Raw genomic sequence first — 26,536 nt, forward strand, 5'->3', positions numbered from 1 at the left:
TAGAAATTACGATGACTCTACGATAAACGGGATCAAGCTTTCATCAAGGCTTCTTAACCCCCTCTAATGGAGTTTAGCCTTGAATCATTCCGCAATCATTCCCATTTAGATTAAAACTAAACATAATATAAAGCATTGAAATTTACTAATTTAAACAATAATGAAATCTAAATTAATGACTAAAATGAAATAAGAACAAGAATTGAAATTAGATCTAGAAATGGAAATGACAAAATCGAAATTGATAAAAAATACTACTTTATTGATCTAATTAAATGAAGAACAAGATTCAAAGGTTTAATCTAATAAAGGATTTGAAACTAATTAAATAAAACAATTAAATCTAGATCTAGAAGCTATTTTAATGGCTACTTTCTATTCTAACCTATCTACCTAACCTAACTGCCCCTGGCTGCCATTAACACTGAGTCAAGCTTTTGTTTTTATACATCCAGATCCAAAAATCGTGCATGGGCTTGGAGCCATATTTTGGGCCAGAGAATCAGGCCCAAAACCCAATTCTTTTCAAATCCCAAAAGGCCTCTTCACCTGGGTTGGCTTCCACGCACTTTTCGCCCACTTCGCTCCTCGATTGGGTCAAGGCTTGGACCATTGCAAGGCTCTTTCCGAGCCGGTCGTTTTGGAATTCCAGTGTTTTAGCGAAGTCGCTTTTGACTTAGGAAGCCTAGTGGCGCTAGTTTATGAGCAAAATTTTTGTCGAAGTGTAGGGCTCGGCGCCCGAAGTTGCTGATTTGCAAAAATGAAGTCTAAACGTGGGAATCGCGGGTGTGAAGGGTGAGTGATGGAGTTTAGGTGTAGTGTGAGTTGTGAGGATAGTTTGTATCAAGTTTATATAGGTTTAACGTTGCTAAAATGGATCGGAAAGTTGCCAAAACTAATTACGGCAGGAAATCCTAAAATTTCCAAACTCGAAAACGGAAACAACTCATATCCTGGATTCTAATTCAAACCCAGTATCTTTTAGGTTGATTTTATGATAGAATGTACCTATTTAATCTAGATTTCATCCTACAATGATACTTAATCATATTTCTGCCTAAACATCCATATTTTCACCTTGACTCCACAATTAATTCTAATACGAGGGTTATACAAAAATAGTGCTTGAATTGATAAAACCACCCCCAAACAAGTTGGGAAGGTGGGGTCAATATGAAACAACCATGCATAATGAAAATAAGCCCTTATATTAAAATTTCATTCGGAGTACCACTACAAAATTCAAATTACGGAAATAAAAGTTACATTACAATAAAAACAACAAAAATAAATAAAACAACAACCACTATCAAACCTCAGACTCTCTAAACACCTCGCCACTGGTGGCGGAGGGCACACTCTCTAGTGGTGGTGGCTCCCGGGGTCCAAAGAGTTAGCCGTCCTTCGCCGACGACGCCATGCCTCAGCCGTTGTGTCCTCGGAGAGTAGAGTCCGATGAGGTGGGAAGCGTGCAAGCATATCCAATCTAAACTGGCGCTGGGCTTCCATCTTAGCCCTCGCTTGTTCCCATCTCTCATCCTCTCTCTGGGTGCGGATCTCGAAGTTGTGATGAATAGTCGCCTGTCGAGTCCGGAGGTCTGTACAGATAGTGTTTAGTGAACGCATGCCCCTATGAAGCATAGCCATGCGTTCTGCATCAGACCAACACCTCTGGAAGGCATCTGCATCAAAGCAGGTCAAGTCTTCCTCATCCTCGGAGGCATCCTGATGTCCCCCAGCGTCCTCTTCATTCCCAGCTCCACCATCCTCTTCTTCTTCTTCTCTATCCTCAGCCCTCCTCCAAACTTGTTGGACACACTCCCTATAGATACGCGTGTTACGGTGCAGGGTAATGTAAATCCTCTCGACGCCGAGTCGCTTTCATCTTCAAAGATGATCTTGGTGATTAACACGGGAAGAGGTGCCAAAGACTTTCCGACCCCTAATCATGCTTTCAAAGAAAACTCCGGGATACAGAAATCGTACTTCGCCTCCCCGGAGTACCCATAAGACGATGGAGGCGGGTCGGACCGATGTCGTGACCTTGTCCTTCCCTAGGACATTCCGACTAATCCACCGAGCCATGTAGCCACCGGTTGGTCCCGGAGGGATGCTCGGGCGCACACAATGGGAGTTTGTATTGTAGCTCCCATTGATGATACCACTTCATCATCGAGGCTCTACCCGTCAAACTGGGGCTCTGTAGAGTGACATCGAGATGGATTCTAGGCGGAATGCCTAGAATCTCACCAAACGATCGAGTCAACTCCTCCTCTTCTTCCTTACCAACACGAAAATCCTACTCCCCTCCAACTCCCTGGTGTTGTAGAACCGTCGGACCAAGTCTTCGTGGTAGAAGGCTTCGGTCGAGTACCAGAGACTATTCCAGTCTCTACTAGCCATTTCGTCACCGTAAAACGGCGCGAAGTGGTCGGCAGTGAAAACTTGTTCCGGTATAATTCGGCGTTGTTGAGCCATCTAGTTTGAATACGGTTTGGGGTTTGTAGAGGGTGTAGGAATAATGAGGAAAGACCTTAGTGATAAAAAACAATGGTGGTGGTGATGTGGTGGCGTGGCAGCACCAATTTTTAATTTTTTCGGTGGTTTTTGTTGGGTTAAATTGGTGGGGGTTGTGGTGGTTTGGTTTTAGAGAAGATTTGGGGTTAGGATTTGATTTTAGGCGTGGGTTATTTTGGTTTTCTTTTTAATTTTTATTTTTGTTAGGGTTTTGAGCTTTGTTAATGGCGGTGGAAGATGAAAAAAAAAAATGATGAACTGTTGCTGAAAATGTAAGGGCGCGAGCGCGCTGGTCGTGGGCGCGGGTTGGGCCCAAGCCCAAAATCGAAATTTTTGATTTTTTCGATTTTTTTGCGAATTTCAAATCAAAATTTCCGTTACATGGTCCGATTTTTTTAATGAGATATGGAAATGATCAGGAGAGAATTTTCTATCTAATGATCCATAAAACACTCTATTCCGACATCAGATGACATACGAGATAGTGGAAAATGCCTCGAAGTGCGTGCATGACGTAAGTTATGAGAACGAATGAACTCTAAATTAATAGATTATGTCAATCCGAGTCGTAATACAATAAAACGGCCTAAGCAACTCTAATGGGACATAAAACATTTTAGTACGGAAACACGAACACCCCACCCCCAAACAAATTTTTTACAAAGAAGCTTAGAAAATTTGTTTTTAGCAGTGGGTCTTTTACAGTCAGATTCCCGAGACTTCCTAGATTACTATGTTTATTTTTATTTTTTATTTTTTATTTTATTTTTAGAAGGAAAAACAATAAACAATAAAGACATAATTCACACCATAGAGAAACATGAATCAAAAATCCGAGAAAAACATGCAAGAGTGGAAAACGTGAACTATGTGAACCGTGGACTTAGGATCCGGTACTTACAGCCACACAATCCATAGGGAGGGCCCGGTTTCCTTAATGGTGCACTCACCAATATATTAAAGTGAAAGGAAGTGCACCAAACACAGAAATTGAGTCGTTTATAGTCAGATACTCGAGACTTTATCTAAAACATATGTATGAATATGCAGTTGATCATATATCAACAACCGAAATAGTTGTGGATCATTCCATAAATAAATATCACAGAAAACATATCCAAACACAATCAAGCACCAAGATTTTCTACGACCTTGAGCCTAGTGAAATGAAAGCTTAAGTCGGATAACCCTATTGTGTAACCTATCATGCACCTTCTTTTTCATTTTTGAATGAGTGGGTGTTCTAGTAAATAAGTGTGGAAAGGTGAATGGTTGTGGAGAATATGGTGGATATGGATAAGTTGTAGAAAAACAGCCTGTACACAATGAGGATGTAGTTTTAGCACCGAACTCATTCATTGTGTGTCTAGGTTCTGTCTCAATTCTGAAAATGAAGGTGTCAAATAGTTTGTCCTTCTGAAGTATCTGTTTGCTAGGAGGATTTAAAAAATTATGAAGCACAGGAGAAACAAAAGGATCGAGTGCAAACTTGATATTCCTTTGAAAGGGTGGAAGGAGGGGAATCGAGGTGGATGTTGTGCAAGTTAGTTCTTGATAGGGTGAATTGTCACCTACTCGAAAAAACTCATCGAATTCCTCATCTAGATTGGTCATATCCACATTACTATGGTAGTCCTCTACATCTTTGAGAAAGTCATCTATCCCGCCCCCTCATCAATAATATGTGTATCGACTAGTGTAGGGATGAAAATGTTGAGTCCGACTTTCCAAAGGAAAGAATTTTGGGCATATGACTATCGTGGGGAACGTGTTGTTGAAATAATCTCGAAAGTGAAGCTCTCGATCATGCTTACCTCTCCATCCATAGACTTAATCGGGTAATCGTGTCCTTGTTTTAAAACATTGACTTCAACAGCAAGATGGCCAAAAGACATGGACATTGAACCATCACGGCAATTAATGAGCGCATTGGGCAGCTGCCGTGAAAGGGACGCCCTAAAATAATCGGACAGAGTCGTTAGCGATTTCAGATCGAGGACTACAAAATCAGCCGGATAGTAGAAACTCGAACTTTTACCAAAGACATTTTCGACTACACCCTTAGGATACTTAATAGACCGATCAGCTAATTGCAACGTCATTTTAGTGGGTTGCATCTCGTCTAGACCTATTTGTCTATACAAATAAAATGGGAGTAAGTTGACACTAGCCCCCAAGTCTAATAACGCGGTCGTCTTATAGGAATCTCCTAAGGTGCATTGTACATTAGGACGACCAGGGTCCTTGTACTTAACAATTCCATTATTTTCAGATAAGGTTGGGAATTGTTCTGTTAAAAAGGCGTCTTTTGGTATATTTGTCTTACGCCTAGTAGTACACAATTCCTTAAGAAACTTAGCATGATGTGGTAGCTTTTTAATAGCTTCGAGGAAGGAAGGTTTATAGTTAGATTCTTAAAACGTCCCTAATCTCCCTCGTAATTTGTATCCCTAGTTAACATGGCTAATTTTTGTGGAAACGGTGGTTTCGTCTATATTTAGCAATGGTATCACCTGGATGTTTAACCCGTGGCTTTCGTTTCTTAGGTTGTGTTGTAACCGGTACCTCTACGGTGGTAGGCTCTTCAGTTTCTATTTCGTATCTAGTAAAATAGTAGGTGTAGGGGTTATTGGGTGGGGTAACTATAGGCATAGTTACCTTGTTATCAACCACTCGCCGAACGGAGAGTGGTGATGGCATTTATCTCCCTACATTTTCATATTCATTACTAGTATTATCGGTTACCTCAAAGGTCGTGTTTGTTGTTTTAGGACTAGGTATTGCGTGACCGGCAACACACCTTTGGTTTGGGCTTTATCTTGAGCCAACTGTTGGGTTAAATTATTAACGGATTGTAGGTTTGTTGGTTAGATTGAGCCATGGTTTGAAAAAAGTTTTTGGCTCACTTGTATGAAGGTGTCAAGGCGATCCGGTTGTGTGGGTGTAGTAGTCACAGGTGGTGTGACTGGAACTATTTCACGTGAATTATTTATTGGTGGATTCTGATAATTATTATTGACCGGAACGATACCTCTATTAGCATTATAATTATTATAATTACCTTGACCTTGTGCTTGACCTTGTCGAGGTTGCACTTGGTTGTTATAATTATTAAAATTACCCTGACCCTGTCCTTGTCGTAGTGGAGCTTGGTTAAAGCTGTGCGTTGGCCTAACATATTGATTATTGTACCCTTGAGGTGTGACTTGTTGGTTATTTCTCCAACCGTAGTTGGGATTTTGTCTCCCGGGGTTAGGTTCACTATTAATGGAACAAGCCTGCTCATAGGCTATAGGACGATTGGGAGTCGGGATGCTCGGACTCCAACAGAAACTACATGGGTTTGAATTTACATTCATGACGGGGATAGGCTTTTGTTGTACAGTAATGGCTTCAACCTTTTTAGTGAGTGATACGATTAGAGTTTTAAGCTCGGAATCGTGTTTAATTTCAAACATACCGGCAGCCTTAACTGTTGAAGAAGAACTAGCGGAGCGGGAGTAATCGTCACTACCCCCCCAATTATTATTTCGCTTAGTTTGGTCTTCTAAAAATTTATAAGCCTCCGAGGCTCCTTTGCTTAAGAAACTACCCCCATTCATTATGTCAAGGACTTCTTTATGGTGATGTTGAAGTCCTTTGAAAAAGGAACGAACTAACGTGTCTTTCGCTAAGTTATGGTGTGGACACTCTATAAGCAGATCGGTGAAACGATTCCAAGCCTCTGAAAATGATTCATGAGGATTTTGTCGAAAGAAATGAATCTTGGAAAGCATCTCATCCGTCTTTAGGGGTGGGTAAAAATGTTCCATAAAACGGTGAACAATTTTAGCCCACGAAGTCCATTGCAATTAGGGCTTGGGGCAGTTAACCAAGACGCCTTTATCGGCTAAGGTGAAAGGGAATACCCTTAATTTAATTTGTTCCGTACCAACCGTAGGATGGTGGAATGTTGTTAGGACTTGTTCAATCCTACGCATGTGTTGATAAGGTTTTTCATGGTCTAAACCATGAAAAACGGGTAACAAATTAAAAATATTTGGAGGGATTCTGAAATCCCCCGCTTGGTCTGCTAGAACGATGCAAGATTTGGGGCTATCGCTCAAGGCTTTGTAGAAGTCCGAGAGAGGAGTATCTCTTTCTTCCCCCATTATATCAAGTGGTGTGTGTGAAATAGTAGCTAGAGGTGTAGTGTGTGGTATACTAGTTAGATTTGATTGTTGATGTTGTTGTGTATTTACGTTTGGTGTTTTTGTTCGGCCGGACCTTAATCTCATGCAAGACTAAGTCGAACTTAACTAAACATGCAACATTCCAAACAATTCTGATATACTAGTAGAAAACCTCTAACTGGAAATGCGAGGTATGGAAGAAAGTAATACCGATAAGCCCTTGCTTCGCTTTTATGAATAGCGTCTTTGTAGACGCGTGTTCAGTGTATATAAGAGATTAGAACACTGAAAAATATGAAAGATCAAAGTTTGAATCAAAACCGTGGAACGGAAATTTTAACATCAAGGCCAGGCGCCAGGCCCGAAAGTAATTTTCAGATTACGGTGTTTTTTTATGGTCGCCCAAATGGGGGGGTGGTCGCTTCAGTGTGAAGTCGAAGTTCCAGTGTTTGAGCTGGTCGCGCTTTGGTCGCGTATGGCGCTGGCGGCTTCTTTGGTAGACGAAATTCCAAGAACTTAGCTGGTCGCTCTCCTTGGCTGGGCCCGTGTATTTTCTCGCGGAATTTGTCAACGCTGAACTGGGCAACCACAGTATGAAACAAACAAGGGTGGGTGGGTTTAATGGGACTTAAAAATGACTACTTCTACAAGGAAAACAATGCTAAAGTGTAACTAAGATGGCAGCGGCGCCATTTGATAAATGTGGAAATGTTATAGTCTACCTACGAAATGAACGATGAATTCACAACGTAAGTAAACTAAAACTGGACTTTTACTAGTCTCAATTATCAAATCTTCTACTCTCAATGCGAATTGCACTAAGTGGAGTAGGAAGTTCGTTCCACTCCTAGTTCCCTAGCATGAATTGTTTTCTAAGTCTAAGAAATCAGTCTTAAGTCAATGAGAGATTTACTTAATTACTTAACTAGACTACGATGCAACTACCCACCTAAATGCAACTAGTCGATTATCAGACAACTAAGGGAATGCTACGTTGATTCGATGATAAGGAGTTAGAGGGGGATTGATTCCACCTTAACTCAACTTAATCCACTAACGACGAAGTCGTCGTAATCCGAATTGAACTGCTACACAGAACAATCGGTTCTTCCTAATCCCTAATTACACATGACATTTCTACCAATTTATAACTAGCATGTGAACAATTAAACCCATTCTCATGGTGAACTAATTATTTCTGGCGTGGAATAGAAATTACGACGACTCTACGATAAACGGGATCAAGCTTTCATCAAGGCTTCTCAACCCTCTAATGGAGTTTAGCCTTGAATCATTCATAATCATTCCCATTTAGATTAAAACTAAACATAATATAAAGCATTGAAATTTACTAATTTAAACAATAATGAAATCTAAATTAATGACTAAAATGAAATAAGAACAAGAATTGAAATTAGATCTAGAAATGGAAATGACAAAATCGAAATTGATAAAAAATACTAATTTATTGATCTAATTAAATGAAGAACAAGATTCAAAGGTTTAATCTAATAAAGGATTTGAAACTAATTAAATAAAACAATTAAATCTAGATCTATAAGCTATTTTAATGGCTACTTTCTATTCTAACCTATCTACCTAACCTAACTGCCCCTGGCTGCCATTAACACCGAGTCAAGCTTTTTGTTTTATACATCCAGATCCAAAATCGTGCATGGGCTTGGAGCCATGTTTTTGGGCGAGAATCGTGCCCAAAACCCAATTCTTTTCAAATTCAAAAAGGCCTCTTCAGCTGCAGTTGGCTTCCACAGACTTTTCGTCCACTTCTACTCCTCTGATTGGGTCAAAGCTTGGACCATTGTAAAGCTCTTTTCCGAGCCGGTCGTTTTGACATAAGGTAGGCCTCTATCCGAGGTCTGAGTCCAAAGATATGGCATTCGAAGTTCTCACGACTTTTGCTCCTTTATCTCGCTAAAGTGGCACATTTTCGCACATAATGGACTTTGAAGCCTGAAATGCATAAAAACACGTAATCAGTATTAACTCTTACTTATTATTCACATAATTGGTCTAACAGTATGATTATTAAGGGGTTAAAACTACAGTTTTGGGCTCTTATCAAGCAGACATGAACAAAAATAAAAACTTACCTCTTATCCAACATTTAGGCGTCATCATCCTAGTCTATTGATAAAACTAAAATGTATAGTCTACCTACGAAATGAACGATGAATTCAATCCGTAAGTAAACTAAAACTTATCTTACGAGTCTCAATTATCAAAGCTTCTACTCTCGATGCGAATTGCACTAAGTGGAGTAGGAAGTTCGTTCCACTCCTAGTTCCCTAGCATGGATTGTTTTCTAAGTCTAAGAAATCAGTCTTAAGTCAATGAGAGCTTTACGAAGGGGAATTAGACTATGATGCAACTACCCACGAAATGCAACTAGTCGACTATCGACAACTAAAGGGAATATGTTGATTCGATGTTAAGGAGTTAGAGGGGATTGATTCCACCTTAACTCAACTTAATCCACTAGCGACGAAGTCGTCGTAATCGAATTGAAGCTGCACGCTGCGAACAATCGGTTCTTCCTAATCCCTAATTACACATGGCATTCCTACCAATTAATAATTAGCATGTGAACGATTAAACCCATTCTCATGGTGAACTAAACGTTTCTAAAGTGGAAAGGAAATTACGACGATTCTACGATAGTCGGAATCAAGCTTTCATCAAGGCTTCTCAACCCCCTCTAATGGAGGTTTAGCCTTGAATCATTCCGCAATTATTTTCATTTAGATTAAAACTAAACATAATATAAAGCATTGAAATTTACTAATTTAAACAATAATGAAATCTAAATTAATGACTAAAATGAAATAAGAACAAGAATTGAAATTAGATCTAGAAATGGAAATGACAAAATCGAAATTGATAAAAAATACTACTTTATTGATCTAATCAAATGAAGAACAAGATTCAAAGGTTTAATCTAATACAATGAATTGAAACTAATTAAACTAAGTTCTAAAACTAATTAATGGAGGCTAACTAATCTAGGTCTAACTATCTACCTAACCTAACTCCCCTTAACAAAGAGCTAAGCTTTTGTTTTTATACATTCAGATCCAAAAATCGTGCATGGGCTTGGAGCCATGTTTTGGGCCAGAGAATCAGGCCCAAAACCCAATTCTTTCAGTCTAAAAAGGCCTCTTCAGCTGCAGTTGGCTTCCACAGATTTTTCGTCCACTTGTGCTCCTCTGATTGGGTCAAGGCTTAGACCATTGCAAAGCTCTTTCCGAGCCGGTCGTTTTGACATAAGGTAGGTCTCATTCCGAGGTCTGAGTCCAAAGATATGGCATTCGAAGTTCTCACGACTTTTGCTCCTTTATCTCGCTAAAGTGGCACATTTTCGCACATAATGGACTTTGAAGCCCGAAATGCATAAAAACACGTAATCAGATTAACTCTTACTTATTATTCACATAATTGGTCTAACAAGATGATTATTAAGGGGTTAAAACTACAGTTTTGGGCTCTTATCAAACCACCCCCAAACAAAGATTTTTCTTGTCCTCAAGCAAAGATGAGAAATTAGAATAAGTGACCAAAAATGGAGTTCTAAACTACTCGTTTTCGAGTGTGATTGCATTGACCATATGCAACAAGGCCTTAAACCACTAGGAATTCCCTAGTGGACGAAGTTATAGCCTCGTGAGAGTTTTCCAATGAAGGTACTCACAAACTTCATCTATACTACAACGACTAAGAAAATAAAACTATTGTTTCCTTTCATGCTCAACTATCTATACATCTCTAGCAATTGAATAAGAATAACCAAGTCAGAACCATAAGTTAATATATGCATAATAATCTATCATCTACAATAAACATATACACAATGAGTAGTACTATAAAATGTTTAGCGAGGTTTGTTTTAGAGAGACTTCGGAAATAGGCCCCTTAAGTAGGTTCTCACAATAATAGTCAAGAAACAACACTGATTTTTCCACTCAAGTTTTCAGCTACTCCAAATGTAGTGGGCACACTTTACCTTACAATCTCAATGACACACGAGGAAGTTCGGAGTCGATCAAACACATCCGCCACTTACTATCACACTAACCTATTCCTAATTGAGCTAGAGGTCTTTATTAGGTGTTACGAGGGGATTAGGAGATGGTTTAAGAAGGAAGGAAATGGATATTCAAAAGGACAAGTCTGAGATAATAGAGTCTTCATATTAGGTAACTAGAGAAAACCTTGTTATTTACTTTTGCTTCTACACTTTGTTTCCATCCTTAGCCATATTTTTTTTTTCTTTTCTTTGGCTTTTGACTCCCTTTAATCTATTTTTGGAGTTTTTATTTTATTTCTATATTTATTTTTCTTTTCTTTGGATGGAAACTTATTTTCTTTATTTTCCAAGCACTAACTAATTTTTGTTTACATGGTTTTTCTCTTCTTCTTTCTTCATCATTCTATTCTCGGACTTATTCTAAATTGGGTAGGTTGATTTATTTTTTTTATTTTGTTTTGTTTTTGTAACAGGGGTAAAGGAATTGTGGTTTATGGAAGGGCTAATGAAAGGCTCGATTGGGCTTGACTAGCGGAAAATAATTCATAGGTTTGAATTTCTAGCTATATCGATCCAAAGAGGGCCTAAATTCTCGCTTTAGGATATGGTTTAGTGATCAAGCAAGTGGACGTGTGAATTCTCTATCCGATTTTACTTCTCCCTTGTGTCATTTCTCAAATGTTTCACTCATATAAGACTTTAGGCTATATTCTCACAGGATTTGTAGAATAAGTACTCTAGCCTAGATTTTTGAAACTTATCGCTAACAATCATAGATACTCATGTAATATATTTATAGATAGATGTAAAGATTATTACCTATATATTAACCTAAGTTTCTAACAATTATTCTCGACGCTAAATGACTCATTGAGACTTCTAGATTGTTAAGAGCATGGAGAAAGAAACAATACCAATATTCTTAAGTGTATAGCATAACTTATTTATTTATATTTTTGAATTTTTGAAATTTTAACTAGAAAACAAATGCATATTATACATATTTATATCCTAGCGGAGATGTCTTAATTACACGTGTTTCTATGCCCCTTAAAAACAAGAAGCATGCTTTGTCCTCAAAGCATTTAAATAAAGAGGGTAGGAAAAATACCATGAAGCGCGGCGTGAAATTGAAACATCTCCAAAACAAGGTTAGAACGTACTAATATAGGAAATAAAACCGACGAACTCTATAAGAGTTCCACCCATTATGGGGTTACAGAATTAAATTGCTTGGGACATAAGCGGACACTAATGTAAACTAAAACTTACCTCCACTCCCGGCCGTTATTCGTTATCTTTCGTCATCCTCTACTTCTATAAAGAAGTGAGGCTCCTTCGGCGTCTGCCATGCTATGATAATTTGCCAGGCTTCACGCCATTTATCATCTATGGTTGCTAACCTATTAAGTGCCACTTGGTCTGATGGGGTGTAGGGTGCAACCTGGTGAGGTTGTATCCGCCACCCTTGCCAAGTCATTGCACGGAAAGATCGAATAATACTATTGGTGGGTCGCGACCGCGGTCTACCCTAATCCAATCCGTGAAACGTGTACAAAAAATAGGAAAGAAACATAGCATAATACGTGAAATTAGAACAGGCATAAGAAGGTACTTATGCCTCATGGTATGGGCTCGTGCTAAACTAGACATCAAAGTTCTGGGAAGGTCATAGAACCGGGCGAGTGGCTAAAGCAAGGAAAACGCCGCAAGTGGCGTCATTCACGTAAAGAAAACGCCATTCCCCTAAAATGTTTAGCATAATCCAAAACATAACAGTTCCTATGTTCATGGAAGCTACCAAGGGCAACGTTATAGTCCCCTTGGTCCTCAATACGGAAAATGCCTGCCCCATAAGCCTCGTGCAAAGACTCATAAGTGTAGACATGCATATTATCGACCCAATAGCACCATGGGTCTTGTATCTTAGTGGGCATAGCAAGTCCAAGAACAAATGCTAGCAAGAACCTGGTAATTTCCATTGGTTCATCGTCAATGTTGATGGAGAACACTTGTTCTCCGTCCGGTCTCTCAAACAAAATGCAGTTATTATAAAAATAAGATGCAAGTCTTTGGAGAATAAAGTTCACCGGTCTTATCATAAGAGGTTCCTACCAACGATGTGATCACCTCGTGAAACCAAGCACCGTAAGTAGTGCTTTGGAACAAATCTTCAAAAGACTGTTCGGTATTATTATAGGAGATGTCATCTCAAAACTACGCCTGGAACAGCTGCAAAACAACGGGCACAACTCGCGGAAAATTGGAATTTTTCTCGGTCCACGGAAGAAGCGCTGAAAGCCATTAACTAGGCGCGAAGTCGCGCTCTTTGTATTTTGGAATTCCAGTGTTTTAGCGAAGTCGCGCTTTTGACTTGGGCGGGGCGCCTCGAGCAAAATTTTCTGTCGAAGTGTAGGAAGCGCTGCGCGCTCCTCCGGATGGCGCGTAGCCGAAGTTGCAGATGCGCGAAAATGGAGGCTAAACGTGGGAATCGCGGGTGTGAAGGGTGCGTGATGGAAGTTAGATGTAGTGTGAGTTGTGAGTGTAGAATGTATGAAGTTTATATAGGTTTTATGTTGCTAAAACGGATTGGGAAGTTGCCAAAAGTATTTACGGCAGGCGGTTCGAAATCCTAAAATTTCCAAACCCGAAAAACGGAAACAACTCATTTTCTTGATTCTAATTCAAACCCAATTATCTTTTAGGTTGATTTTATGATTGAATGTACCTATTTAATCTAGATTTCATCCTACAATGATTCTCACTCATAGATATGCCTAAACGGCCATATTTTCACCTTACTCATAATAAATTCTAAACTAGGGTTATATAAAAATAAAGCTTGAATTGATAAAACCACCCCAAACAAGTTGGGAAGGTGGGATCAATATGAAACAACCACACATACTGAAAATAACCCCTTATATTAAAATTTCCATTCAGAGTACCTTTCACTACAAATTCAAATTACGAAAATAAAAGTTACATTACAATAAAAACAACAAAAATAAATAAAAAAAGAACAACCACTATCAATCCTCACACTCTCTAAATACCTCGCCACCGGTGGCGGAAGGCACACTCTCTAGTGGTGGCTCACGGGCTCCCGAAGGTCCAAAGAGTAGATCGCCGTCGACGACGTTCATGCCTAAGAGGCTGTGTCCTCGAAGCGAGTCGTATGAGGTGGGAAGCGTGCAAGCATGTCCACTCTAAACTGGCGCTGGGCCTCCATCTCAGCCCTCGCCTGTTCCCATCTCTCATCCTCTCTCTGGGTGCGGATCTCGAAGTTGTGATGAATAGTCGCCTGTCGAGTCCGGAGGTCTGCACAGATAGTGTTTAGTGAACGCATGCCCCTATGAAGCATAGCCATGCGTTCTGCATCAGACCAACACCTCTGGAAGGCATCCGTATCAAAGCAAGTCACGTCCTCCTCATCCTCCTCCGAATCATCCTCATCCTCCTCCTCTACCTCATCCTGTTCCCTATCCGCGGGCAATATCCAGCGTTGTTGGACACACTCCCTATAGATACGCGGGTTACGGTGCAGGGTAATGTAAATCCAATCGACGGAGTGCTTTCATCTTCAAAGATGATCTTGGTAATTTAACGGGAAGAGGTGCCAAAGACTTTCCGACCCCCTAATCATGCTCAGCAAAAACTCCAAGATACAGAAATCGTACTTACGCTCCCTGGAGTACCCATAAGATGTGGAGGCGGGGCGGCACCGATGTCACCGACCTTGTCCTTCCCTAGGACATTCCGACCAATCCATCGAAATGTGAGCTATTTGGTTGGTCCCGAGGGATGCTGGCGCGCACAATGGGAGTTTGTATTGTAGCTCCCATTGATGACGATCACGCCCCATCAAAGCCTCTACCCCGTCAAACTGGGGACCTGTAAAGTGGCATCCAGATGGATTCTAGGCGGAATGCCTAGAATCTCAGCCAACAGTCCCGTAGTCAACTCCTTCCTCTTCTTCCTTACCAACATAAAAATCCTACTCCCCTCCAACTCCCTGTTGTTGTAGAACCGTCGGACCAAGTCTTCGTGGTAGAAGGCTTCGGTCGAGTACCATAAACTACTCCAGTCCCTACTAGCCATTTCGTCACCGTAAAACGGGCGAAGTGGTCGGCAGTGAAAACTTGCTCGGTAAAATTTCGGCGTTGTTGAGCCATCTAGTGTTTGGAATGGAGTGAGGGTTTAAATATGATGTGGTGGTGGTGGTTTAAATTGACCGACTGAAAGAACAGTGGTGGTGGTGGAGTGGTGGCGGCGCAGCACAAAAATTATGAATTTTCGGTGGGTTTTAGTGATTTAAATCGGTGGGGGTTGTGGTGGTTTGGTTTTAGAGAAGATTTGGGTTGGGATTTGATTTTGGGCGTGGGTTTATTGTATTTTCTTTTTAATTTTTATTTTGTTTAAGGTTTTGGAGTTTTGTTAATGGCGGAATGGAGGAAAAAAAACGATGAACTGTTGCTAAAGGTAAGGGCGCGAGCGCGCTGGTCGTAGGCGCGGGTTGGGCCCAAGCCCAAAATCGAAATTTTTGATTTTTTTGATTTTTTCGCGAACTTCAATTCAAAATTGCCGCTTCGTTACCGGTCCGATTTTTGCGAATGAGATATGGAAATGATCAGGAGAGAATTTCCTATCCAATGATCCATAAAACACTCTATTCCGACTTCAGATGACATACGAGATAGTGGAAAACGCCTCGAAGTGCGTGTATGACGTAAGTTATGCGAACGAATGAACTCTAAATTAATAGATTATGTCAATCCGAATCGTAATACAATAAAACGGCTTAAGCAACTCTAATTGGACATAAAACCTTTCAGTATAGAAACACGAACACCCCACCCCCAAACAAATTTTTACAACGAAGCTTAGAAAATTTGTTTTTAGCAAGAGAGGTCTTTTACGATCGATTCGAGAGACTTCCTAGATTACTATGTTTATTTTTTTTTTTTTATTTTTATTTTATTTTTTAGAAGGAAAACAATAAACAATAAAGACATAATTCACACCATAGAGAAACATGACTCAAAAATCCGAAAAACATGCAAGAGTGGAAAATGTGAACTATGTGAACCGTGGACTTAGGATCCGGTACTTACAGCCACACACTCCATAGGGGAGGGCCCGGTTACCTTAATGGTGCACTCACCAATATATTAAAGTGAAAGGAAGTGCACCAAACACAGAAATTGAGTCGATTTATAGTCGATACTTTCGAGACTTTATCTAAAAAATATATGTATGAACATGTAGTTGATCATATATCAACAACCGAAATAGTTGTGGATCATTCCATAAATAAATATCACAGAAAACATATCCAAACACAATGAAACACCAAGATTCCCTATGACTCAACCTAGTGAAATGAAAGCTTAAGTCGGATAACCCTATTATGTAACCTATCATGCACCTTAGTTTTCATTTTGAATGAGTAGGTGTTCTAGTAAATAAGTGTGGAAAAGTGAATGGTTGTGGAGAATATGGTGGATATGGATAAGTTGTAGAAAGCAGTACTGCTGTACACAATGAGGATGTGGTTTTAGTACCGAACTCATTCATTGTGTGTGTAGGGACTGCCTCAATTCTGAAAATGAAGGTGTCAAATAGTTTGTCCTTCTGAAGTATCTGTTTGCTAGGAGGATTTAAAAAATTATGAAGCACAGGAGAAAAAAAGGATCGAGTGCAAACTCAAGATTCCTTTGAAAGGGTGGAAGGAGGGGAGTCGAGGTGGATGTTGTGCAAGTTAGTTCTTGATAGGGTGAATTGTCACCTACTCGAAGAAACTCATCGAATTCCTCATCTAGATTGGTCATATCCACATTACTATGGTAGTCCTCTACATCTTTGAGAAAATCATCTATCCCTTCCTCATCAATAACATGTGTATCGACTAGTGTAAGAATGAAAATGTTGGAGTCTGACTTTCCAAAGGAAAGAATTTTGGGCATATGATTATCAGGGAACGTGTTGTTGAAATAATCTCGAACAACGCTTTCGATCATGCTAACCTCTCCATCCATCGACGAATCGGGTAACTGTGTCCTTGTTTTAAAAACATTGACTTCAACAGCAAGATGGCCAAAAGACATGGACATTGAACCATCATAGCAATTAATGAGCGCATTGGCGGGTTGCCGGAAAGGACGCCTAAAATGATCGGGACAGAGTCGTTAGCGACTTATTTCAGATCGAGGACTACAAAATCAGCCGGATAGTAGAAATCCCGAACTTTTACCAAACACATTTTCGACTACACCCTTAGAATACTTAATAGACCGATCAGCTAATTGCAACGTCATTTTAGTGGGTTGCATCTTGTCTAGACCTATTTGTCTATACAAATAAAATGGGAGTAAGTTAACACTAGCCCCCGTGTCTAATAACTTGTCGTCGATAGGAATCTCCTAAGGTGCATTGTATGCGAAGAGGGATCGACCGTGGTCCTTGTACTTAACAATTCCATTATGTTCAGATAAGGTTGGGAATTGTTCTGTTAAAAAGGCGTCTTTTGGTATATTTGTCTTACGCCTAGTAGTACACAATTTCTTAAGAAACTTAGCATGATGTGGTAGCTTTTTAATAGCTTCGAGGAAGGGAAGGTTTATAGTTAGATTCTTGAAAACGTCCCTAATCTCCTCGTAATTTGTATCCCTAGTTAACATGGCTAATTTTTGTGGAAACGGTGGTTTCGTCTATATTTAGCAATGGTATCACCCGGATGTTTAACCGTGGCTTTTTCGTTTCTTAGGTTGTGTTGTAACCGGTACCTCTACGGTGGTAGGCTCTTCAGTTTCTATTTCGTATCTAGTAAAATAGTAGGTGTAGGGGTTATCTTGGTGGGGTAACTATAGGCATAGTTACCTTGTTATCAACCACTCGCTTTAACGGAGAGTGGTGATGGCAATTATCTCACCTACATTTTCATATTCATTACTAGTATTATCGGTTACCTCAAAGGTGTGTTTGTTGTTTTAGGATTAGGTATTGCGTGACTGGCAACACACCTTTGGTTTGGGCTTTATCTTGAGCCAACTGTTGGGTTAAATTATTAATGGATTGTAGAAGCTGTTGGTTAGATTGAGCCATGGTTTGGAAAATTTTTGGCTCACTTGTATGAAGGTGTCAAGGCGATCCGGTTGTGTGGGTGTAGTAGTCACGGGTGGTGTGACTGGAACTATTTCACGTGAATTATTTATGGGTGGATTTTGATAATTATTATTGACCGGAACGATACCTCTATTAGCATTATAATTATTATAATTACCTTGACCTTGTGCTTGACCTTGTCGAGGTTGCACTTGGTTGTTATAATTATTAAAATTACCCTGACCCTGTCCTTGTCGTAGTGGAGCTTGGTTAAAGCTGTTCGTTGGCCTAACATATTGATTATTGTACCCTTGAGGTGTGACGTGTTGGTTATTTCTCCAACCGGAGTTGGGATTTTGTCTCCAAGGGGCGTTAGGTTCACTATTAATGGAACAAGCCTGTTCATAGGCTATAGGACAATGGGAGTCGGGATGCTCAGGACTCCAATGAAACTACATGGGTTTGAATTTACATTCATGACGGGATAGGCTTTTGTTGTACGAGAAATGGCCTCTACCTTTTTAGTGAGTGATTCGATTAGAGTTTTAAGCTCGGAATCGTGTTTAATTTCAAACATACCGGCGGCCTTAACTGTTGAAGAAGAACTAGCGGAGCGGGAGTAATCGTCACTACCCCCCCAATTATTATTTCGCTTAGTTTGATCCTCTAAAAATTTATAAGCCTCCGAGGCTCCTTTGCTTAAGAAACTACCCCCATTCATTATGTCAAGGACTTCTTTATGGTGGTGTAGAAGCCCTTTGAAAAAGGCACGAACTAACGTGTCTTTCGCTAAGTTATGGTGTGGACACTCTATAAGCAGATCGGTGAAACGATTCCAAGCCTCTGAAAATGATTCATGAGGATTTTGTCGAAAGAAATGAATCTTGGAAAGCATCTCATCCGTCTTTAGGGGTGGGTAAAAATGTTCCATAAACAGCTGAACAAGTTTAGCCCACGAGTCCACGAATTAGCGCTTTGGGCAGTTAACCAAGACGCCTTTATTGGCTAAGGTGAAAGGGAATACCCTTAATTTAATTTGTTCCGCACCAACCGTAGGATGGTGGAATGTTGTTAGGACTTGTTCAATCCTACGCATGTGCTGATAAGGTTTTTCATGGTCTAAACCATGAAAACGGGTAACAAATTAAAAATATTTGGAGGGATTCTGAAATCCCCCACTGGGTCTGCTAGAACGATGCAAGATTTGGGGCTATCGCTTCAAGGCTTTGTAGAAGTCCGAGAGGAGAGTCTCTTTCTTCCCCCATTATATCGTGGTGTGTGTGAAATAGTAGTTAGAGGTGTAGTGGGTGGTATACTAGATAGATTTGATTGTTGATGTTGTTGTGTATTTACGCTCGGGTGTTTTTGTTCGGCGGACCTTAATCTCATGCAAGACTAAGTCGAACTTAACTAAACATGCAACACTCCAAACAATTTCGATATACTAGTATAAACCTCTAACAGAGATCGCGAGGTGTGGAAGAAAGGAATACCTGATTGCGCCCTTGCTTTCGCTTTTATGAATAGCGTCTTGTTTACGCTTGTTCGGTGTATAGAGCAGGTTAGAACACTGAAAAATATGAAAGATCAAAGTTGAATCAAAACCGCCGAACCGATAAATTTAACACAGGCGGCCAAGATAGCAAGATGCGGTCGTGCGCTCAATAATTTTCAAATTACAAGTGTTTTAGTGCGGTCGCTCCACATGGGGGTGGTCGCTTTCCAGTGTAAAGTCAAATTCCAGTAACTTAGCTGGTCGACTTGGTTGCTGGCTGGTCGCTCGAAGTGTAAACTCAAATTCCAGTAACTTAGCTGGTCGCTTGGCCGCTCTCGCTTGGCCGGCATCCGTATTTTCTCGAATTTGTCAAAGCTGAAATGGGCAAACCACAAGATAAAACAAACAAGGGTGGGTGGGTTTAATGGGACTTAAAAATGATTACTTCTACAAGGAAAACAATGCTAAAATGCAACTAAGATGGCAGCGGCGCCATTTGATAAAACTAAAATGTATAGTCTACCTACGAAATGAACGATGAATTCAATCCGTAAGTAAACTAAAACTTATCTTACGAGTCTCAATTATCAAAGCTTCTACTCTCGATGCGAATTGCACTAAGTGGAGTAGGAAGTTCGTTCCACTCCTAGTTCCCTAGCATGGATTGTTTTCTAAGTCTAAGAAATTAGTCTTAAGTCAATGAGAGCTTTAATGGAGGGGAATTAGACTACGATGCAACTACCCACTAAAATGCAACTAGTCGACTATCGACAACTAAGGGAATGCTACGTTGATTCGATGTTAAGGAGTTAGAGGGGATTGATTCCACCTTAACTCAACTTAATCCACTAGCGACGAAGTCGTCAGTAATCGAATTGAATCGCACGAGAACAATCGGTTCTTCCTAATCCCTAATTACACATGGCATTCCTACCAATTAAAAATTAGCATGTGAACGATTAAACCCATTATCATGGTGAACTAAACGTTTCTAGAGTGGAAAGGAAATTACGACGATTCTACGATAGTCGGAATCAAGCTTTCATCAAGGCTTCTCAACCCCCTCTAATGGAGGTTTAGCCTTGAATCATTCATAATCATTTCCATTTAGATTAAAACTAAACATAATATAAAGCATTGAAATTTACTAATTTAAACAATAATAAAATCTAAATTAATGACTAAAATGAAATAAGAACAAGAATTGAAATTAGATCTAGAAATGGAAATGACAAAATCGAAATTGATAAAAAATACTACTTTATTGATCTAATCAAATGAAGAACAAGATTCAAAGGTTTAATCTAATACAATGAATTGAAACTAATTAAACTAAGTTCTAAAACTAATTAATGGAGGCTAACTAATCTAGGTCTAACTATCTACCTAACCTAACTCCCCTTAACAAAGAGCTAAGCTTTTGTTTTTATACATTCAGATCCAAAAATCGTACATGGGCTTGGAGCCATGTTTTGGGCCAGAGAATCAGGCCCAAAACCCAATTCTTTCAGTCCAAAAAGGCCTCTTCAGCTGCAGTTGGCTTCCACAGACTTTTCGTCCACTTCTACTCCTCTGATTGGGTCAAGGCTTGGACCATTGCAAAGCTCTTTCCGAGCCGGTCGTTTTGACATAAGGTAGGCCTCATTCCGAGGTCTGAGTCCAAAGATATGGCATTCGAAGTTCTCACTGACTTTTGCTCCTTTATCTCGCTAAAGTGGCACATTTCTGCACATAATGGACTTTGAAGCCTGAAATGCATAAAAACACGTAATCAGTATTAACTCTTACTTATTATTCACATAATTGGTCTAACAGTATGATTATTAAGGGGTTAAAACTACAGTTTTGAGCTCTTATCATCTATATAGAAACGAGATTCTTTTGTGTCCTGCTATGCCATGCCTCTCTCCATGTATCATCAACCCGTGCTAAACTGTTAAGTGTTACTCGATCTGATCGGGTGTAAAGAGCAACCCATTGAGGTTGTACCCTCCATCCCGGCCAAGTCATAACACGAAATGAACGAACAACACAATTGGAGGGTCTCATAATTTCAACCACAACCCAATCCATATAGCGGGTACAAAAATTAGGGAAAAAACAGCACATGATACGACAAACCAAAACGGGTATAAGAATGTACTTATGCCTTATACTATGGCATCTAGCTAGACTTGCCACTAAAACCTTAGGAATGTCGTATAGGAAACGTCCCTCAGCTAAAGCAAGGAAAACGTCACCAGCGGTACTATGCACGGAAGTAAATTGCCAATCCCCTAAAATATTCATCATAATGAAGAACATGGTAAGGCCTACATTCAGGGACAGGCTACCAAGGGCTATGTTATACTGCCCTCAGTCCATTACATGAAAAACTCCTCCCCCATAGGTCTTGTGAAAGTACTCATAGTTATACCGGTATGCATTATTAGTTAGATATCCCCATGAGTTTGTAGGGACAGGCATAGGCAGTCCCACAACAAAAGCAACCAAAAACTTACTGAAAACCATAGTCATATCATTAACTACGACAAAGAACATTGTTCTCCATCTAGTCGACAAAAGAACTTTGAATTATTATAGAAATATTCCATAAGTTTAGGGGAATACGAGTCATCAGAACTTACCAGTAGATGTGTCCATTTTGACTTCACGATTCTATCATGGAACCATCCTCCCTAGGTGTTACTTCGGAACAAATCTTCAAAAGACTGCTCTGGTATGATATGAAGCGATGTCATCATCACAAATACACTCTAGAAGTACTGCAAACAACCTTGGAAAAACTCACAAAAAATCAAAAATTTGAGTGGCCGCGAAGGTCAGGGCGCGGCCTACGCTCAGAATTGGCCTGTGGAGGGCGAGGGGTGTGCTCTTCCCTTGATCAAGGTCCAGGCAATTCAGCCCAGGGTGCGCTCAGATTTTTGCTATGAAGGGCGCAGGGCGCGCTTTTGCCTAACACGAAGTTCGTGCACTTCAGGTAGTAGGGTGCGCGAATTGGCTTGTTGTTATGGTGCGCCCAGATACCTTGAAAGTACTCTGTAGTGGAAAACTAAGAGAAAAAAGGAGAATGAAAGGTGAGAGTGCAAGGTGAGAGGTGTGGTTTGTGAGTGAAGAGTGAATCAAGTATTTATAGGGTTTTAGTTTCTAAAACCAACGTCCACAAGTTGCTAAAATATTAAGGTAATTGCCGGAAACAAAATATACTAAAAGCCAAAACGGAACCTCGTGGGGTGGCATGTGCTGTAGAACTTCCACTCGGAACCTGCACTGTGCCTCCATAAATGCCTTCATGTCTACCCAACACTCATCATCGCGCTGGGCATTTGTCTCCACAGTCTTCTGCAGGTTAACATTTTCATCATGAATGGCAACCTGCCTATTCCACAAGTCTTCACAAATATGGTTCAGGGAACGCAAACCACAATGCAGCACTGACATGTGTTCCATATCAGAATTACACTTTTAAAAGGCATTAGCATCAAAATATGTCGTGTCCTCCTCCTCCTCCTCCGAATTAACATTTTCCACAACCCTATCTCCAGTCAATCTCCACACCTTCTGAACATGAGTCAACATCGAAGCACCCACTTTTTTCTTCGCACCATTCACCTTCACAAAAATCTTTATACCCTCGATTTCCCGCTTCTTGTAAAAATTCAAAACAAAATTCTCATGGTAGAAATCATTCTTCGTATACCACAACTTTTGCCAATCCCTATGTTTCATCTCATCATTGTAAAACGGCGCAAAATGGTCCGATTTGAAAAATTGTTCCGGAAGGATTGTGCGTTTTTGGGCCATTGATATTTAAAATCGAAAATGGGTTTAGGGTAAGGTGGAGGAGAGGTGTTGAAACAAGAAATCAAAATTTGGTTTGATGTGGTCATTTGATTTGGGCTAAATTTTGATTTTTTTTTACGAACTGTTGGAGAGAGAAGTGAACTGGATTGGGGCGAAATTTGGTGTGGGTGGGTTGATTTGAGGTGGTTAAAATTGGAGTGGGGGTTTCCTTTTTTTTTTTTTTTTTTTTTTTTTAGTTCTTGGTTCGTTAATGAAGACCTGGAGGCGGGAGGAAGAAGAACGTGATGCGTTCTTGGGCCCAAGCCCAAACAATTTCCAAAATACCCATTTTGTCTCTAAGCGTGCAAAATTAAAATTGAAATTCTCAACTCGTTACTGGTCCGATTTTTGTGAATGAGATATGAAAACGATCAGGAGAGAATTTCCAATCCAATGATCCATAAAACACTCAAGTCTAACCATGGTTGACATATAAAAAGTAGAAAATGCCTCGAAGTGCGTGAATAACGTAAGTTATGCGAACAAATGAAATCTAAATTCATAGATAATGTCAACCCAAATCAAAATACAATTTAACGGCATAAGCAACAAAAATGGAAAGTTGAGCAATCAAGGATGGAAAGACCAACACCCCACCCCCAAACAAATTTTATTGAACAGAGTTTAGAAAATTTGTTTTAAACGTGGGTCTTTTAAAGTCAGATTCCCGATACTTCCTAGATTACTATTTTTATGGTTTTAATATTTTTTACTTTTTAAGAATAAGATTTAATATAAAGAAAAACAATAAGCAATAAGGACGTAATTCACTCCATAGATAAACATGACTCAAAAACCGAGAAAATATGCGAGAGTGGAAAGCGTGAATTACATTAAACATGGACTTAGGATCCGGTACTTACAGCCACACACTCGAATAGGAGGGTCCGGTTACCTGATTGGTGCACTCACCAATATATGGAAGTGAAAGGAAGTACACCAAACAACAAAGGTCAGTCCTCGTAGACAGGGTCCTGTAAAAGGACTTCCTCCACATCAGGGGACATTAACTCGTGAAAATGTTTTAACCGTTGGCCATTGACTTGAAAGGTATTATTGTCCTTGGGATTTACCAAGGTGATTGCCCCGTAAGGGGTGACTTCAGTAACTAGAAAAGGACCAGACCAACGGGTTTTTAATTTCCCTGGAAAAATATGCAGACGAGAGTTGTAAAGCAAGACCTTTTGACCAACTACAAACTCTTTGTGCAAGATTTGTTTATCAAGAACATGTTTCATGTTAGCTTTATAATGCTTTGCGAGATCATAAGAATGGCTACGGATTTCTTCAAGCTCATTTAATTACAATTTGCGCTTGACACCCCTCATCAAAATTAAAGTTAAGGCTTTTTTTATAGCCCACATAGCACGGTACTCCAATTCAACGGGCAAATAACAAGGTTTCCCAAATAAAAGTTTGAAGTGAGACATACCTATAGGAGTTTTAAAAGTAGTCCTATACGCCCATAAGGCATCGGTTAGATGCTTAAACCAATCTTTCCTATCAGGATTTATAGATGTTTCTAAGATTTTTTTGATTTCCCTATTAGAAATTTCTACTTGGCCACTAGTTTGTGGATGAAAAGGAGTTGTCACCTTATGTGTAACTCCTTACTTTTTAACTAGAGACGCAACAACTTTGTTGCAAAAATGTGTTCCACCATCACTAATGATGGCTTTAGGAATGCCAAACCGACAGAAAATATATTCTTTAACAAAAAACACAAATGTCTTATGGTTATTGCTACTGCAAACCATGGCCTATATCCATTTAGAGACGTAGTCCATGGCAACTAGAATATAAATGAAACCGTGAGAAACAGGAAAAGGACCCATGAAATCAATGCCCCATACATCAAAAATTTCCACTACCATGATGGGATTTAGACACATCATATTACGTTTTGTGATTCGCCCCAATTCTTGGCAATGAACACACATCTTGTAATGCACTTGGGCATCTTTAAAAAGGGTAGACCAATAAAACCCACATTGAAGAATTTTAGCAGCTGTTTTCATACCACTAAAATGGCCACGACACTTTTTGTCATGACAGAACGATAGAACCTCATTATATTCCCACTAGGGAATACAACGATGAATAATCTGATCCGCACAATACTTAAAAAGATAGGGCTCATCCTAGTAGTATAGCTTAACTCTGGCCAAGAATTTCTTACGTTCATTTCTTGACCAAACATCAGGAATAATATCATAAGCTAAATAATTCACAATGTCAGCATACCATGGTGCAGAAAAAAGAGCATAAAGATGCTCATCAGGAAAAGAGTCAAGTATGGACTCAGAATCACTATCATCGTCATTTGTTAGTCTAGATAAGTGGTCGGCAATTACATTTTTGACCGCTCGTTTATCCTTAATTTCTAAGGTGAACTCTTGCAGTAGAAGAATCCATCGGATCAATCTCTGTTTGACATCTTTCTTTGCGAGAAGGTACCTAAGGGCTGCATGGTCCGTGTAAACTAAAGTCTTAGTACCAACCAAATAAGGACGAAACTTATATAAATCATAAACGACAGCTAAGAATTCTTTTTCTGTAGTTGTATAATTCCTTTTAGCATCGTTTAAAGTGTTACTGGCATAATAAATAATATTGAACTTATTATCTAGTGTCTGTCCCAAGACATCACCAAGATCATAATCACTAGCATCACACATGAGTTTGAAAGGTTTAGTCCAATCGGGAGGTTGTATAATGGGTGCAGATGTTAAAGCGGCTTTTAAAGTTTCAAAAGCCTGTTTACAGTTATAATTGAAATAAAAAATGGCATCCTTTAAAAACAGATTAGTTAAATGCCTAGATATTTTTGAATTTTTTTTGATAAAATGCCTATAAAAACCTGTATGGCCTAGAGAGGCTCTAATATCACGGACAGTCCCTGGTATAGGTAAAGACGCTATCTTATCTAGTTTGGCCTTATCTACTGCGATGCCATCACTAGATACAATGTGACCTAGCACTATTCCCTTTTTCACCATGAAATGACATTATCCCAATTTAAAACCAGACTCTTCTCTTCACACCGTGTCAAAATCTTAGACAGGTTAGACAGGCAGTCAGTGGAAGAGTCTCCATAGATAGAAAAATCATACATGAAAACTTCCCTGAAACACTCTACCATGTCATTAAAGATATGAAGCATACACCGCTGGAAGGTACTAGGCGCATTACAAAGGCCAAAAGGCATTCGTTTATAGGCATATGTTCCGAAAGGACATGTGAAGGTAGTCTTTTCTTGGTCATCAATATCGATAATAATTTGAAAATAGCCAGAGTAGCCATCTTAAAAATAATAATAAGCTTGACCAGTTAGACGTTCGAGCATCCGATCGATAAAGGGTA

At 39.7% G+C, this 26,536-nt stretch overlaps 1 pseudogene; it reads right to left on the reverse strand.

Annotated features, from left to right (window-relative positions):
• The window catches only part of LOC147497456 (uncharacterized), a 56,933-nt pseudogene extending 31,082 nt beyond the window's left edge, over positions 1-25,851 (reverse strand).
• Between the last annotated feature and the right edge of the window lie 685 nt (positions 25,852-26,536).

The sequence above is a fragment of the Coptis chinensis genome, chromosome 5, assembly GCF_015680905.1.
Source record: "Coptis chinensis isolate HL-2020 chromosome 5, ASM1568090v1, whole genome shotgun sequence".
In the NCBI taxonomy this organism is placed as follows: domain Eukaryota; kingdom Viridiplantae; phylum Streptophyta; class Magnoliopsida; order Ranunculales; family Ranunculaceae; genus Coptis; species Coptis chinensis.